Below are 16,841 nucleotides of genomic sequence, written 5' to 3'. Positions count from 1 at the left end.
CTAGTTAGTCAAATAGAATGATTTCTCAATCCAATGGATTTTTTTTATTTCACATTATCTACTTCCTTTTCACAACTTTGTATACACACCAAATCTACTGAATCAGAATTCTGGGCATGGCACTGAGCCACCTGTAGAATATTAGAGGAGTTCCCATTAAAACTAGGAACAAAATTTGGAGAATGGCTATTGCCATAATTATTTATCACCATTTTGGAAGTTCTTGCCAATGTTTCAAGACATGTAACAGAAATAGAGATCAAGTTTTCTAAAAGGAAATGAGAAAGTGTGTAAGACAACTGACTGAGAAACTACTTCAGTTAAGAAGATGTCAGTAAAGTATCACGTAAAAGATGGATGCATAAATAACCAAACAACATTTCCTGCTAGAGTTATGCTGGAAGAATGACTTGAGTCCCAAAAGTAATAAAAATATAAAATACTAAAAATTACTGTAAAAGAAATGTGTTTGATTTACATTTTTTAAAAAGTATGACTTTAATAAAGATACTGAAGAAGATCTGAGCAGAATATAGACCCAAGCTCATAATAAAATGGTGGAATATTACAAGTCGACCAAATCTTCCAAAGTTAGCATAATGTTTTAACAATATCCTGAACAAAAGTAAATTAGTTGTTTGAAATTTTGACTAAACAAAGCTAGGAGAACAAATAAGTAAGAATAGCTAAGAAAATGTTTGAAGTGACAATTGCTAAATATATATTTATTATTCTATTGAGGTAGGAAAAAAACTACAAAGTGTGAGACTAGCGTAAAAACTAAAGAACAAACCAAAGAATGATAGCAAAATATTTCACAAGTAGTCTGTAGTCACTCAAAACATTCAAGATAGATCTTGCTAGAACACTCCACCCTCATATATCCTGGTTGAACATCATTTCTGGAGAGAACAACAAAATAGAACTGATAATCCTTAAAAATATTCTAAACTGTAAAAGAACATAACATAAAATTTCATATAATTTTCAATATGATGTCAAATTATTTTTAAAATCAGTAAAGTAACTATTTAAAAAAATATATCTCAAGTTGGATATTTCTGTTTTCGGCATAGTCAAAAAACCCTCCTATAAATAAATATAGCGTTACTAGTGAAAGTTAAAATTTTTTAAAACCCTAGAATGAAATAGAGAAGAATATAACTGATCTTGGGAATGGAAAACTATCTAAGCATATGAGCAATAAAAATGTTATCCTAGATGCTTAACCGCATAACCTGTAAAATTCCAATACATCAAAAATATAAAATTACTTGAATGTGGTAGGTAATAATTTATAACGCCTTTAACCAAAACTCTTATATAAAAAAAAAATGAATCCCATGGAAAAATTAGCAGAGGGCACTAATGTGTAATTCACAGAACAAATTATATAAAAGTGTGCAAAAAAATGCCAACCTCACTAGTAATCAAACACATTGCAAATTTAAAATTCTCTGTATGGCAGAGTGAGATAGTTCTTCAAAACTATTCCCTTTTCCCCCAATTATTTTCTAGTTTTTTGGCTGGGTCTAGAATGGGCCAAAATAAACACTACATCTTCCAATTTCTCTAACCATTAGGTTTGGCCAGGTGACTAAGTTCTAATGAACAGGTTATGTACAGAAGAAGTTTGATAAGCAAACTGCGCATCGTGTCCTTAAGGGGAAGGGTAGCTCTGCCTCTCTTCTTTTTTTTTCATTTCTATTGTGCTGTTTGGAACATGGTCTTTGGACAACAATGTGGAGAAGAACCCTTGCTAATTGACATGGGCCTCTTTTGCTACATCTGGACCATTAAATAAGAAGAAAAATCAAATTATATCTTCTTTATACCACAAGTCTTTTTTTTTTTTTTTTGAGCCTCTGATAAATGAAATTGAACTAATGCTCAATGAGAAACATGTTTTTTCCATCTTTTGTAGTGTCGGTGATTCTAAAAGTGATCATATTTAATATTAGCGATAGCAAATGAGATGGATACAACTCATACCATGCAGGCGGACTGCACAATATGTGTGCACAAATATAATCACTGGTCTTAGATAGACGCATAAATTTGTACCACCCTTAAAAATACATTTTGAAAGTGTCGATCAAAAGTGTCAGTAGATCATGGTCCCACTGTGGAAATGTCATGAATACCTAGAGCTCTGTTCAAAATCTTGTGTTTAAAGTTTCATTTTACACACACACACACACACACACACACACACACACACACAATCGAAATACTGAAAAAGGTGATAAACTGTGGTACATAAATATGATAGGCTATAATGTAACCACTGTACTTTATCTTTGAAAACTATTGTCAGATAATAAATTTAATGGAATGTTAATAAAAAATAGAAAATAATTCTATCTATACCATGATTCTCACCTTTTTGGAGGTAGAAAGAAGGCACACATGTATATACATATAGAAAAAGGGAGGGATATACAAAATTATTAATATATTTATGTTTGAGTGATGATACTATCTGTGCTTTTTAGCTCTACTCTATTAATATCTCCTATTATTTCCTTTTTAATATGATCATGTACTATTTTGAAAATCAGTAAAAATATTTAAAAATCTTTCTAATAGAATCCTTCATGAAAACATTATTGTCAATTTTTCATCTATAAATGTCTAGTTTATTATAAACATTCTAATTTAGTCCATGCTATGGTCTGAATATCTGTATGCCCTCTGAATTCACATATTGAAATCTTAATCCCCAAGGTGAAAGTATTAGGAGGTGAAGCCTTTGGGAGATGCTTAGGTCATAAGGGTGGAGCCCCTATGAACAGGATTAGTGCTTTTACAAAGGAGACCCCCATGGAGCTCTCTAGCCCCGAATACTATTTGAGGATCCAGAGGAAAGGCACCCTCTAGGAAACAAGAAGTAGACTTTCATCAGGCAACTGAGGGTACCTTGATCTTGGACTTGCGAGAAATGTGAGAAATAAATTTCTGTAGTTTATAAGCTACCCAATTTGTGGTATTTTTGCTGAATAGACTAAGCAGCCTGAATGGATTAAGACAGTCAATGACTACAGCACCAGTAATGTGGTTAACTAAATTATGATAAAGGAAAATGTATCTTATTCAAAACTGAAAATAATTGAAACCACTTAAAACTTATTACACATGAATATTTTTCATCAGAGGTTTTGCAGAAAAATACATACAGAACAATTAAGTTGTCTATTTTAATTCATTTGCATGATCACATACAAATTTAAGAAAAATACAATTCCCCTTTTCAGATGTAGAATTAAAGACAGGAATGAATACACAGTAGAAAGAAGAAAATTCTTAAACTTATTGTGCTTAAAGATATTTGTCTAAATCAGTGGAAATTGATTAAAATATTCAAATCTAAATTAAAATGGTATAAATGGTTATCTTAATGTGTGTAAATATGATATTTTTAAATACAATACTTCACATTATAATTACCAGTTCTATCACAGGGTCAGTATTTGAGCAAAGTTTATAGCCCAGAAGAGCTTTAGAATGTAAATTATTATTATTTTAAAGTAAGAGTGACTAGCTTCCCAATTTTATTTTTATGAAAAAAATTTAGCCTTATACCTTATATCCTAAGCTACTTATAATCTTATTTTCCTGTGTTTGGAAAACAATTCTTGGGCATCATATAAATTTTATTATGTCTTAAATCTATGTAGGGTCCCTCTTAAGAGCTCACACACATGGCTCATATATTATAGCAGACACAAATTCTAGTGAGGTGCAGTCTTCTCCATTGTAAGATGTTGAAAATATATTCAACAAAATTATTTACATGCCTTAAATATTTAATAGTTGACAAGAACAGGTCAACAAGCATTAATTAAATGCCTCATGTGTACTTAGCTATGTGTTAGGCATTTAGGATAGAGACTAAATATAAGGCTTGAATGACTTCCCTAAGAAAGATTTCGAAACAATATTACATTAAACATTTTTGGTGACTAAGATAAATTATCCTTGTTTATACTGTAGTGAGCAATATTGATCAAAGAACTTATTGGAGAAAGAAGACTCATAAATTTCAAACAACTGGATACTGGTTCAAAATAATTTATAGTTAAGGGATAACTTGTATGGTATAAATTACTAGTATTGTACTTTGTTAGTTAAGAGAAGTGAGAAATTGAAGAGCTTATGAAGGGGAAAAGATCCATCGAGAACATTTGAATTTTGACCTTAAACGTGAGCAAGATTAGGCTAGGGAGAAAAGGGTGGAGGTTATAGGTGTGAAGATCAGAAGAGAGATGGCATAGAGAAAGATCGGGGTGGCCAGGACATGTGGACAGTAAACGTGGGTGCTCCATAATTTAGGAAAACAGATGCAAAGTTGTAATAAGAATGAGATATATTTTACTAGCATGTTTTAGCCAAATACACATTAGTAATATGATCTATATTATTACTTTAGAACCATGAGGGAATATGCAAATGTGGTCTGAAAGCAGCCATGAGGTAATTAACCTGGGGATGGGAAAAATTAGTAGATAACGTGGCCAGAGAAATGAAACTGACTTAGAGAAGTCACTGAGGCCATAGCAGACATATATGTCATCTGCACTAAACAAAGAAAGCCAAATCTAAGGTTTGGGAGTAGCTTTATGGAAGAAAGGAAAAGGTTGGAAGATTCTTATATTTCTGTGACCAAACGAAAATTCACTATTTAGGGGGTCAGACTCCAAGATGGCCCCCAAAGATCTTAGCCCCCTGGTAGTCACACCTTTGGGTAATCTGCTCCCCTTGACTGCAGGCCAATCTAGTGGCTGCCTTCCAGCCAACAGAATAAGGCAAAAGTGATGGCATATCATATAGTCAATAATATCATAATAACTATGTATAGACTAATCGGGGGATCGCTTCATAAATTCTAGAAATGTCTAACCACTACGCTGTATACCTGGAACTAATATAATATTGTATGTCAGCTGTAATTGAAAAATAAAAATTAAAAAGAAATGATGGGATATCACTTCTGTGATTAAGACACATAGGATTTTGACTTCTGTCTTCCTGGCAGACTCTCTCCTTTGCCGGCCTTGATGGAGCAAGTTGCCATGTTGGGAACACCCACATAGCAAGGAACTGAGGTGGCCTCAAGCCAACAGTCAACTAGGAACTGAGTCCCTCAGTAAAACAGCCCTAAATGGACTGAAAGTCTGCCAATAAGACCATGAACTTGAAAATAGATTCTTTACCATCAAGTTGTCAGATAAGGTCTGGTCCTGGGTGACATCGTGTTTGCAGCCTTGTGAAAGACACTGAAACAGGTTCCTGACCCACACTCCGAGGTTAAAAAAAAAAAAGTATGTTGTTTTAAGCCACTAAGGTTTGGGGTAATATAGGTTATGGCAGCAATAAATAAATAATAAATGTGTGTCTTTTTTTCTTGCCTTTCCCTTTTCTTGTTCACTAGAGAGAAACATGACTTCGGTTTCTTCTCCTTTCTCACTTTCTGAAAAAAAGTTCACCCGTTATTGCAACTATTCTCTTGGAGTTTGTGTTCGGAATCAAAAAGTAAGAGTGACAGAATGAAGAACAAGGAACATACAGAACCAGACTGGGAAAGAGGTTATTTTGGGAGGGAGGTTAAGGGGAGAGATGTGAGGCACAAGGTAAAAGGAACTCAGGTAAGAAGGAAAAGAAAAAAATACATTGAAAATTTATCGTGTCATTCTATTTTAGTGGTCGGACTGTGTAGTTTTCATCATGGGCCCTTGTCTGACATGGGATCACATGATATATGACATCAATAGGGTAAAAGAACACATTCTCTAGTTTTCCCTGTGGAATCTTCTTCGGGTAAAGGCTAATCAGTGTCACTGGTGTCTTCAAAACCCTAATCTTTGAAGAATTTCACAGAGCTTCCATCTTTCCAAAGATATGTATGTGGAGCCATTCTGAAGTTGCTTTCTCAACCCACTCCATTCTGGGGCCATCTCTGCATTAAAGAGAAAAGGGGAAATGAGGACATGCAGGAAACTTCCCAATGAATTAGAAGACAGGGCTAGCGGGCCTACTGGCAAAGACCTCCTACCAGTGACTTTTGGATACTAATATAAAAGAGTGGTAACGCAACCAGCTCTTACGGTACCAGTGTTTTGAACTTAAAAGGCACAAAGCAGATGCTCACTGTCCATCATCAGAATTCCACTCAAGGTAGATAATAATAAAATAATTAACATTGTTCACTGCTAACTATATGCCAGGGTCCCAAGTAATTTACATACAGATCTCATTTGATTCTCACAATTACATATGAAAAAGTTTCTGCCGTTATCTACATTTTATAGATGAGGAAAGAGGCAAAGAGATGTCACACAATTTGCCTAAGTTTGCAAAACTATAAAAGGCAGAGCCAGGCTGCACGCATAGGAAGTTTAATTTCAGAGTCCTGTTCTTAACAAATAGTAATAAATATTAATTGACTGACGATGATTCTGGAGAGATTACCACGAACAGAGCTGTATACCAGTAAGTTTTATGAAAAGTTTATGTAATGTGTATTTGAAAGTTTCAAGTATTAACATCTTCCTTATAATTAATGCAAACGTAATTATTATGAGCGATACAAATTTGCTAAGTTCTAAAACCAAAGTTTTTTCATTTTGCATGACCCTTCAATTTAAACGACAAAATTCAATTAGACAGTGATTACGGAAACCTTTTCTCTATCATCCTGTACCTTCAATCCTTTAGAAAGTTTTGCCGACTCTATCTCCCCAAAGAGATCCTGAATCCAACCATTTCTCATTGCTAAACCCTAGTCAAAGCCTCACCAACAACTCGCCTGAACTGCTGTAACAGCTTCTTCCCAGCTTCTCTGCTTCCACTTTTATCTCCCTATTTTTCCTTCTCTAAGTAATAATAAGAGTGGTTTTATTAAAGCGTAAATTAGATCATGTTCAACATTCTCCAAGGGTTTCTGAAAACCATTCGCATGAAACCGAAACACTGTACATACACCACGACCCACCGTACTCCACTCGAACCGTCTCCCGCCCACTCTCAGGCCTCGTGACCTATCGCTGCACACGTTGGTCACTCTGCCCAGCCACAGTGGCTTGCTTTTGTCCTTTGACCATGTTTAGCTCATTTACATGCAGGCCTTTGCACATGCTCTTACCTCTTACTGGAATGCTCTCTCTTCAGAGCATCTTCTTTACATTACAACTGGCTATCTCCTTGACATTATATGAGTACCGCCTCAAATTAAAGCCTCTTATCTTCTTCTTGATTTATTTTGACGGCATTTATCATTTTCTGAAATTATCTTATGTCTTGACTGTCTACCTTATTACATCCATGAGGAAGGGATTTTATCTAATTTGCTACTGTATTCTCCATGCCTAGAGCAATACCTAATTTTTAAGAGATGCTAATATATAATTATTGAATAGGTAGGTAAATGAATGAATAAATAAATGAATAAATGAAAAAATGAATAGCTAATACAGGCCAGTAACACTGGTAGCTGCTGAGGATTCGGGAGTAAATAAGAAGACGCAATTTCTGGCCTCAGATCTCAGGGTCTACTTATTTTCTCTCTAAGGAGGTAAAGTATAAACTGAAATGTGAAGAAGCGCAGGAGGGAGTCAGCCAGGTGGAGACTGTGGGAAAAGTTTTCCACCAAGATGGACAATGAGACACCAAGGCCCAGACTTAAGGGGGAGCAGAGCCCGTTGCAGGCAATGAAAGAGAAGCAGCACTATGCTGTTTTGGGGACAGACACAGAGAAACCAGAGTTCAGGTGGAGGGTAAATTGCCAGCCCTATATCTCTTACTAAGAGTACGGGCTTTATCAAAAGGGAATGGAGAGCTCTAGACAGGTTTTAAGTAGGAAAGTGATTAAGCTTGAACCAGAATCTAGCCAGCTGCAGGTAAGCCACATTTTAATAAAAATAACAAATATAACCTCGGTGAGAGGGGGTAATACTACAGATTAAGGGTAGGGAGGGTTAGTGGTGAATGGTAGATTCCTACAAATGTGCAAAATGGTATGTTCAAGACTCACAGTACTACCAGTCCCCCGTGTGAATGACATAATGACTCGGTGCTAGTCAGGGAGGTGACTGGCGAGTCCAATGGCAATCTTTCTTTACATATGTACATAATTTCTTCAACTTTTTTTTCACAATACTCTGAAATACTTTTTTTTTTCTAATAAGACTATTTCAGTTCTGAATTAGCCCCAATTTTCATATTTTGCCTCTATAGAAAAGCCTCAGTATTATTTTTCCTCTTTTATTCGGGGGGTTATAATTCAGACATGCTAAATTCTATTTAGGAAAAGAACATTGACATGGTCTGTCAGACCATTCATTCCTTCTAGCTAGGGTTTCCAGGAGTTGTATTTTATTCTTAGATCTTTAACTTTGTTTAGATATTTTTACTTTGTCTTCTCTTTACATAAAACATTACTCTGAGATGAATGTTTTAGAATACAAATATACAATGTTTTGTTCATTCTTCATTTTTTTTCTGATTCTTTTAAAGATACTCATAGAAATCTTATTGTGTATAAAGTGCTGTGGTCACAGGCATATCAAGCATGGAAAGCAATATTTCAAAATAAAACCAAACTAAGACTTGAGAATCTTTAAGATAACTTGCATTTTTTTTTTTGGTGTTTATAATTACCTTTGCCCATCGTTATAAGTAAATTAATTAAATAATTTGATTCTTCATATTCAATTTTGTAAACCAAATTTACTGAAATATAATGTGTGTATATGTTAGGGACCAGAAGTCACCTGTAAGCAATTCCACGAGTAGCCAGCAGCTCGGTCTCACACTTGTTTGTGTCATCAGCACTTGGCCCAGTGCCTGGCACATAGTAGGTGCTGATGAAAATTTACTGAACAGATTAGAGGGAGATAAAATCGACATTTTGCTGTTAGACTTTTACTATTTGTATTCATTTATTTAAATGTCTATGAAATTTACCATTGCACACTGGTAATGATACCCACATACAGGTTAGCGATCTACAATATTTACCAAAACAACTTTTGGGTCTTTTTCTTTTCGCAGCTGTATTCTATTCAGTGTGCGTTTATCTCACCTATACCTGTGAGTCCCCAATGACCAGCTTTTGAAAAGCAAGGATGTTCTTGTTTGTATGTGAATAATTTATTCACATTTTGTTCCACCCACCAATTTTACTGACGTTGAAATTTGGCATAATTTCAGGCATATTGTTATTAATATTAAAGTCGTGTAAAACTAGGGCAGAAGCCTATTTTGCATTAATAAAAGTCCTTATCAATGCAAAATATTCTCCCTTTATCAAAATTAGCAATGCAGAAATGCAAATATGATTCTCCAAGGATTCAAGAACTTGGGTTCACTAGAGTACAGATACAATTTCTGGGACTCCTGTAAAACTTTGTTGAATGTACCGAACTAGCAAATTTGTAAACTTTGAAGTAATCATTTTCTTTCTGGTTTAGCAGCTGTGAAAATTAATTAAATTATATGTGAAAATACAAAAAAAAACTGTAATTTTTTTCTTCTTTTACTTCCCTAAATAATTAAAATAGAAAAAACCAACTTGAAGCCCTATCCACAAAGATAATATTACAGGGTTAATAAAAAGAGTAACTAAAATAACTTTATATATTAAGATTTATTATTGCATTTCACAGAGGGCTTTAGATAATAATGAAATGTGGCTGGCTTCTGGTATAACACTCAGGGTACACATGCAAAGTAATTTATTTTGTAGAAATGGCACATAAACAGAAATGTAGCTGGTGCTTATGTTAATCGATCTATACTTTTAAAACTCTTTATCTTGGATTTATGCAAATAAACATAGCTTAGATCCCCTTCCTAATTTGAGAGCAAACTACTGCGCCCTTAGAAATATTCTTATGGTATCTTTCCTCATATACCTACCTTTATACAAGGAGAAGTGGACTAAAAAGACAAGTATTTACAATCAAGAAAATATAAAGCCAGGTTTATTACAGCTGTTAGTTTAGTTAATGTTTTTGTTGGTTTCTAATCTGATCTGGTGTGAATATTTAACTGCTTTGAGTCTGCGTGAAATTCATATCACATGGCTATGCCACTCTTCTTATCTTTTTTGTCCATCCTCTTCCATTTCCCTCATTTACCGAGGACTCTACTATTGGTCCCAGTCTCCCCCTCCACCCAAGTTGTGCTGTCACCTAGGTGACTTCAGTGACTGCAGAATGGCCCACTTGACGTGGACGGTCCATGGACCATCTCTGGGCTGACCCTTCAATCTCCTTCTCCACCCCTGGCCGCTTCCACTACAGTGGCTGACAGAAAGCCCACAGCTCTGCTGACCCGACCCCCATGAACTCATGGCCCACATTTTTAAGTGGACGCCATTATTCTCTGGTTTTCCCACCACATCCCACTCCTCTTGTCTACCTTTTTTCCATGTCCCCACAGTTAGTACTTCCAGTCACTCTCCACAGAAGAGCTAATTTGTAGATAATATCACATCCATCATACGGGAACTCTCTCAACTGGGGGCACTTAATTACAATCCCACTTTTCCCTTCACTCCTGAATGAACACAAGGAACCTTGCTCCTCTCAGCTGAGACTAACCCACTACTTTTGCTTGGCGTCCCATCCCCTCCTATCTGTTCAGGATCCTTGTCTTATTTATTATTGCTTGCTCGCTCGCGCGCGCACGCTCTCGCTCTCTCTCTCTCTCTTTCTCTCTCTCTCTCTCTCGTATCATCCATTGGCTCTGCTTATAATACTTTTTCTGAGTTTGTAATACAGCTAAAAAAAAAAGCTCATTCATCTATGAGACAGTTCTTAACTCCTCTCTACTTAAAGTAACTTAAATAATATTTCTGTAATTATTTTTTCTATTTCTTCGCCTCTCTTGCATTCTCCAAGTCACTGGAACCTGGATTTTCTGTATCATTCATTTATACAGTCAAAAGGTATTGATTGAGAGCTGACTAAGCAAAGGACACTGTTCTAGGTGCTGAAATACAGCAGTTAATGAGACACATATATTCCCAGTCACCCAGAATATTATGAGAAACCCTTTCAGAGATTATAGAAGTCATTTATATTGTCTTCAAGACTTGTCATACTCCCCATTCTCCTTTTTTAAATATAATTATCACTTGCCTAATAAATCTCAGAAATGAATATCTTTACCTCTATTTCTATATCTATATCATGTCATAAGTTCATTTACTTTCTAAAAAAAACAATTTAAATATTTCTAGACAATGAGAACAAAAAATAAAGTTAAGTAGCTTTGTCTCATGTAAATTGTGACTGTAATTCTTATATTAAACAGTACAATCAACTGATATTCAAGAAGGTACATCAGAAATCATTGAGAAATTTTTTAAAAGGATAATAAATAACTATGGTAACACTTCGTTCTGTTAATCGTGAACATGTTTTTAAGTTTTATTTTTCGAAGACACCATGACCAAACTATTTCATATGTGAAATTTAAGGATTTGAAATGATCCCCCTATTGAAGCCTGTGATATATTTATTTTAACTGTCACCATTCTCATCTGGAAATCGACAATTTACTATCCTATACCTTCAGTTCTGTCATGCCCTTGATATCAGAGATTCAACAGTTCACATGAGATCTGCCTTTGTATTTGGAAGGGCAGTAACCTTGAAAAACTGTGAGCGCTTTAGCTTCAAGCATTGCTTGCTCATATTATGGTTTAAATTTGCCTTTATGTTTACTTAATTTTCATGTTTATATGTGGAAAATGATACAGAAGGATGGAATGTCATTTCAATTTGCATCCATCTGCACAAATAGAGGGCAGTGTAATCCTCACCCTCCAGCTCTGCAACTATTATTCTATTTCCTCAAACTTTCTAGGTTATGTATTTTCCACACACAAGATCCTTTTGCTTCCATTGCTACCATCCTGTTTGCTATTCTTCCTGCCTTTGTCACAGCAGCAATGAGACAGAGAACATGAAGGATGCTGCCAGACACCCCATAGCCACTAGAGAGAAATGGTAAGACTATAAACCAGAATCTGTAGATGTACATCATAAACTGTAGATAACTGAGAGTTAGCTTTCTATAAAGTTCATCATCTATTTGCCAAGGACTGAAGGGGCAGGTAGCGTGATCTCTTGAGTAGAGAACTAATTGGGAGTCAAGAGACCCTGATTCCATTCTGAGTTCAATAACAGCTGTGCTCTATGACTCAGAGCAATTCGCCACATCACTCTATTTCAATTGTCCTCCCTGTAAATTGGATATACTACTTATCACCTACGACCCTCCATAGAATTTGAAGATCTAAATGAGTTATTGCCTGTAGAGTAGTTTGCGCTCCCAAGGAAAAAGAAGTACATACTTCAAGATAGAAATACTTCAATTTATACAAAATAAACAACTCTAATACTATAATACTGTCATTCAGCAAAACAACAAAGTGAATTTTAGAAGTGCTGAAGTTTTTTTTTTTTCAAGAAAATAAGTAATTAAAGGCACAGATGAAATGATAAAGTTTATTTTCTATTCTAATTAAATGTCAGGATGGTAGCAAGGATCAGCATTTTTAAAGCACCGAAGCCAATAGGATCCCCATGAAACTGTAAAAGCTTAAAGATCTGTGAAGGACACTATTGACAACAGAAATGCCATTTCTGAGCTGCGAGTTTTAAGATGATTCCCCCTAAAACATCCCTAAGAATACCCCAAATATCCCAATACCCAAAATAACATTTATTGGAAATCAGTTATGCACACCATCAGATTGCAAACACTGTGTGTGTGTGTAATTGATACACAGAGATCATTGCCTGTTCTAGTGCTCCATCCTCTCCCCACAAATGATAAACTGAAGTGAAAGCAGTTTCAGCACCACAGTCACTCAGCATAGCAAATGTCATTGTAACCTGGTGTCCAGGAAACAAAGTCACATTAAGAAGGTTCTCTGAAGTGGTAGATGGGGACCTTTTCTTAATGGTAATCAACACAGGAAAAGTCACAGGGGCAAAATAAATGAGAGTCTTGTTCTGGGAGTAATGTTTAAACTAATTGGCCTTAGTTTCCTGCAGAATAGGAAGGGTAGGTAGGACTAGCATAGTCAGAAGATTAGATAGTAGAAATCAGAAAGAAGCTTTTAGTAGTAATTCAGCTTAACCCACAGTGATATTACTTCATATTATGTGTGTAAGAGTATGTGTTAGTTGACCAATTCCAAATGCTTGGGCTCTAACTATAGAGAGTGCCACGAAACTAGAGTTGCTGTGATTTCGTCCAGATCCATCACTTACTGCTCCAGGCTTCTCGGGCTCTTCATCCAAAACTAAGCCCACAGTGAGAGTCAAAAGGATTTTAATTATATTATACTGCCTTACCATGTTAGCCATTCTAATAATCCTAAATGCTTTAATAATGGATTTAACTTGTTCCCTCAATAACCATGTTAAGTTGGAAAGCAAGAGTTACCATGCTATACATTCGTTCATTTATTATTTATATTATTCATATTTATCATTTATTAAAAATTAGACATAAATTGAATAATTAACTTAAAATCCCACATTGATGTGGGAGAACAAACAGAAACTAAAATTCCTTGTTGGGAGGGATCATGTCTTTTGTATCTTAGTGACCTCTGCCTAACAGTAACCTTTCCAGATGCCCCAGGGACCGCTACCATTTACCAATGACAGTGCTCTACTAGGAGTTTTCCTTTAAAAAAAACAAAAAAGTAATTCCTGAGATTTGGAGTGAGTATAATCAAGTTATCTGACTTTTATGCAACTTGAAATGTGAATTTGTCACATGTTCTTCCAGAAAGTAAAGTCTATTTGTCCACACCTGTAACTCTGGGGCTTGGCCACGTGACTTTCTTGGGTCCATGGAACTAAAGCAAATTAAATGTCAGCAGTGGATGGAAAAATGCTTATGCTAGCTAGAGAAAGCAAGTCCCAGTGCACAGCACAAACACTATGACATCCACTGCATTTGGAGTACTGCGGCCACCGTGTGGACGAGCCCAAGCTACTGTAGGAGAAGTCACATGGAGGAGAATGGAGGCTCACTGGCCGATAGCTGGGTAACCGCTACCCCTAGGACGAGGCCATCTTGGACTGCTGAATGGATAAACAGACTACACTAACTGTACACATCGATTTCATCCATGTTGAGACACAAAACCGTCTACATGAATCTCATATGCATTACACTAAGTGAAAGAAGCCAGACAAAAAAATGCTGCCTACTCTAGATTCTATTTACATGCCGTCCTGGAAAAGGCAAAGGTCATAGAGATGGAGAACATATCATTGTGGGCAGGGGTTAGGGGCAGGAGAAGGTGTGACTGTGAAGGGAGAATACGAGGGAATTCTGGGGGATAATGGAATGATCCCATATATTCACTGTGGTCATGGTTATATGATACTAGGCAGTTGTCGAAATTCACAGAATGTAACCAGAAAGAGTGATGTTTATTGCATGTAAACTAAAACAAAGTTTTATATATCTCTTTTTCCTTGTTAACTATGGAATCATGCAGAATTGGTACAGTCAAGTTAGAAGGACCTGGAGTATTTTGATTCTGGGTCTGCATTTTACTATCTGAGTGATTTAAGTAAATATCAAAATGTCTCAGAGAAGCAGTTTGTAACATGGAAATGGAAATAATAATACCCACCTTAGGCTTCCGAATTTCATCTGTGAAATGAGGCAGGAATGCTCTCCAGAGTTACAGCTGAGAGTTAAGTGAAGTAATGTCTACAGAGGGCCTGGCACGAAGTAAGCACTCAATAAAGGGAAATGATGATGGTGCAGATGATCATGATGATGATAATGATAATGATTATGAAAATGATGATCTCCATTAGAGGAGCACTATTTGGGGAGAATTTCTGCCAACAGCAAACTAGTACAATTCTCATAGTTCTGATTCTAAAAATATACATGTGTCATATATCCGCCTAAAAAACCCTACACCCCATTGGTAATGAGACTTTCAACAAATGGAGGCTTCCAAGATAAATGAATTCAGCAGATATACATTAGGCACCTACTGTATACAAAACTGTCAAACAGGTTCTATGTCATAATTGCATTTATAATTTCTAAAAGGTCACTTACAACAAACTACAATAGTATCTTATAGATCTCTGACTGACCCTTGATGTAGGAGGATCCCCCGTAACCCTACTTGTCACCTCTGAGGTCTTATTCTGGGATCTACAGTCTGAGCCCCAAAGCTTTGTGTAATTCTGGAGTCTACATCTCTGATGATGACTTTTTAGTATTTTATATTATCTTGGTTTCCTTGTCCATATCAAATCCTTAGAATCAAGAAAATCATCTAAAGTCCCTGAATTTGGGGATGATTAATGATGAAAATGCTAAACATGGCACTAGCTCACGCCTGAGTGCACTAAAGTCCCCAAAACAGAGAGTGATCCTTCACTGGTGGGGGTAATGGGAGGTCTCCAGCTCCCTCGTCCTCCCTAATAAAAAACTTCTTAGCTTAGAATTGATGGACCTTAACCATAAATTAGAAGAGGGAATGCTCAACTTGCACATGCAGATAGGAAAAAACTGTGAAAATAGTCACGTCTTGGCGATAACTCATGAATGCTTGTATACGTTCATTTACCAACTATCACATATAGGAAAGAACACTAAGCTAAGAGTCAGGAGAACCGGTCTCTACTGTTGGTGGCAGATCAAAGTCTCTTTACTCTATCTATTATCAGAGCTTTAGACTGCAGTGGGGCAACTGCTTATGTAACTGGCCATTTACCTACTTTGGGGCAGTCATGGAGAAATAATGTACCTTTATATTTCTAAACGACACCTCATTCCCTTGTTCTATATATTTTATAAAGTTTTTTTTTCTTAATATAAATAAAGCACCATCCTAGTCAAACAGCAAACTAGTACACATCTCAGAGTTCTGATTCTAAACATGCATTGTGTCATATATCCATCTAAAAGACCCTGTGCGCCATTAGTAATGAGACTTTCAACAAATGGAGGCTTCCAAGATGAATGAATTCAGCAAATGTACCTTAGGCATCTACTATATACAAAACTGTCAGGTTCTATGTCAAACAGTACTTTCTAAACCTAAAGGATTAGATGTTTGACCCCTAGGGGTAGAGAAGGAAAAAAGTAAAAAAACATCTTTGTATAAAGTGGTTTCACACTAGTTTCAAGCTTTAGGTAAAGAATAAAATTTTAGGTTGAATTTGATTGGCAAGATAAAAACGTCTTAGTGATTGGGGAAAAACTCTTCTCGGTATTCTTAACGGTTCTCATACAAAGAAAAAGTAGGTAAAAGTTTTAAGTACAAAAGAAAATTGTCAATGCCAAGGGGAAGAAAAAGCAAACTAATTAAAGTTCTAAATATTCAGAAATAATAAAGGGTCTTGGAAAGTATGGAAATAGTACTTTACTCACCTTTAGGATTTTAGAAAATATAATATGAAATAAAGCACAGTAAATTTATGTTTTTAATTGCAAAACCAAGTAATTGATATTTTAAAAAACAAGGATACTCAAAAGTAGATCACAACGGGTTTTTTCAATAGGCCCCATAAGAGGTAAATTATAAAGTCCCCATTTGTGCCTCATGTGAAAGAGAAAAATCCATTACCATTTGCTCTTTATTGGCATAATAGTTCTTCAGCACAGCTTACAACCGAGTTTATATTTCACACGTGAACGTTTGATTGAGCTCACCTGTTGTGATCTGCTTAAGTGCCCACATTCTCAGTAGCAGCTGTAGACCGCCAAAACCAAGGCTTCCATCATGTTTTAAAATAATTGAGGGAGCTTTCCCATTGTTTTGCTTTCACTCTATC

The sequence above is a fragment of the Pteropus vampyrus genome, unplaced genomic scaffold (genome assembly GCF_000151845.1).
Source record: "Pteropus vampyrus isolate Shadow unplaced genomic scaffold, Pvam_2.0 Scaffold45, whole genome shotgun sequence".
NCBI classification, from domain to species: domain Eukaryota; kingdom Metazoa; phylum Chordata; class Mammalia; order Chiroptera; family Pteropodidae; genus Pteropus; species Pteropus vampyrus.
This window is presented reverse-complemented; position numbering follows the sequence as displayed.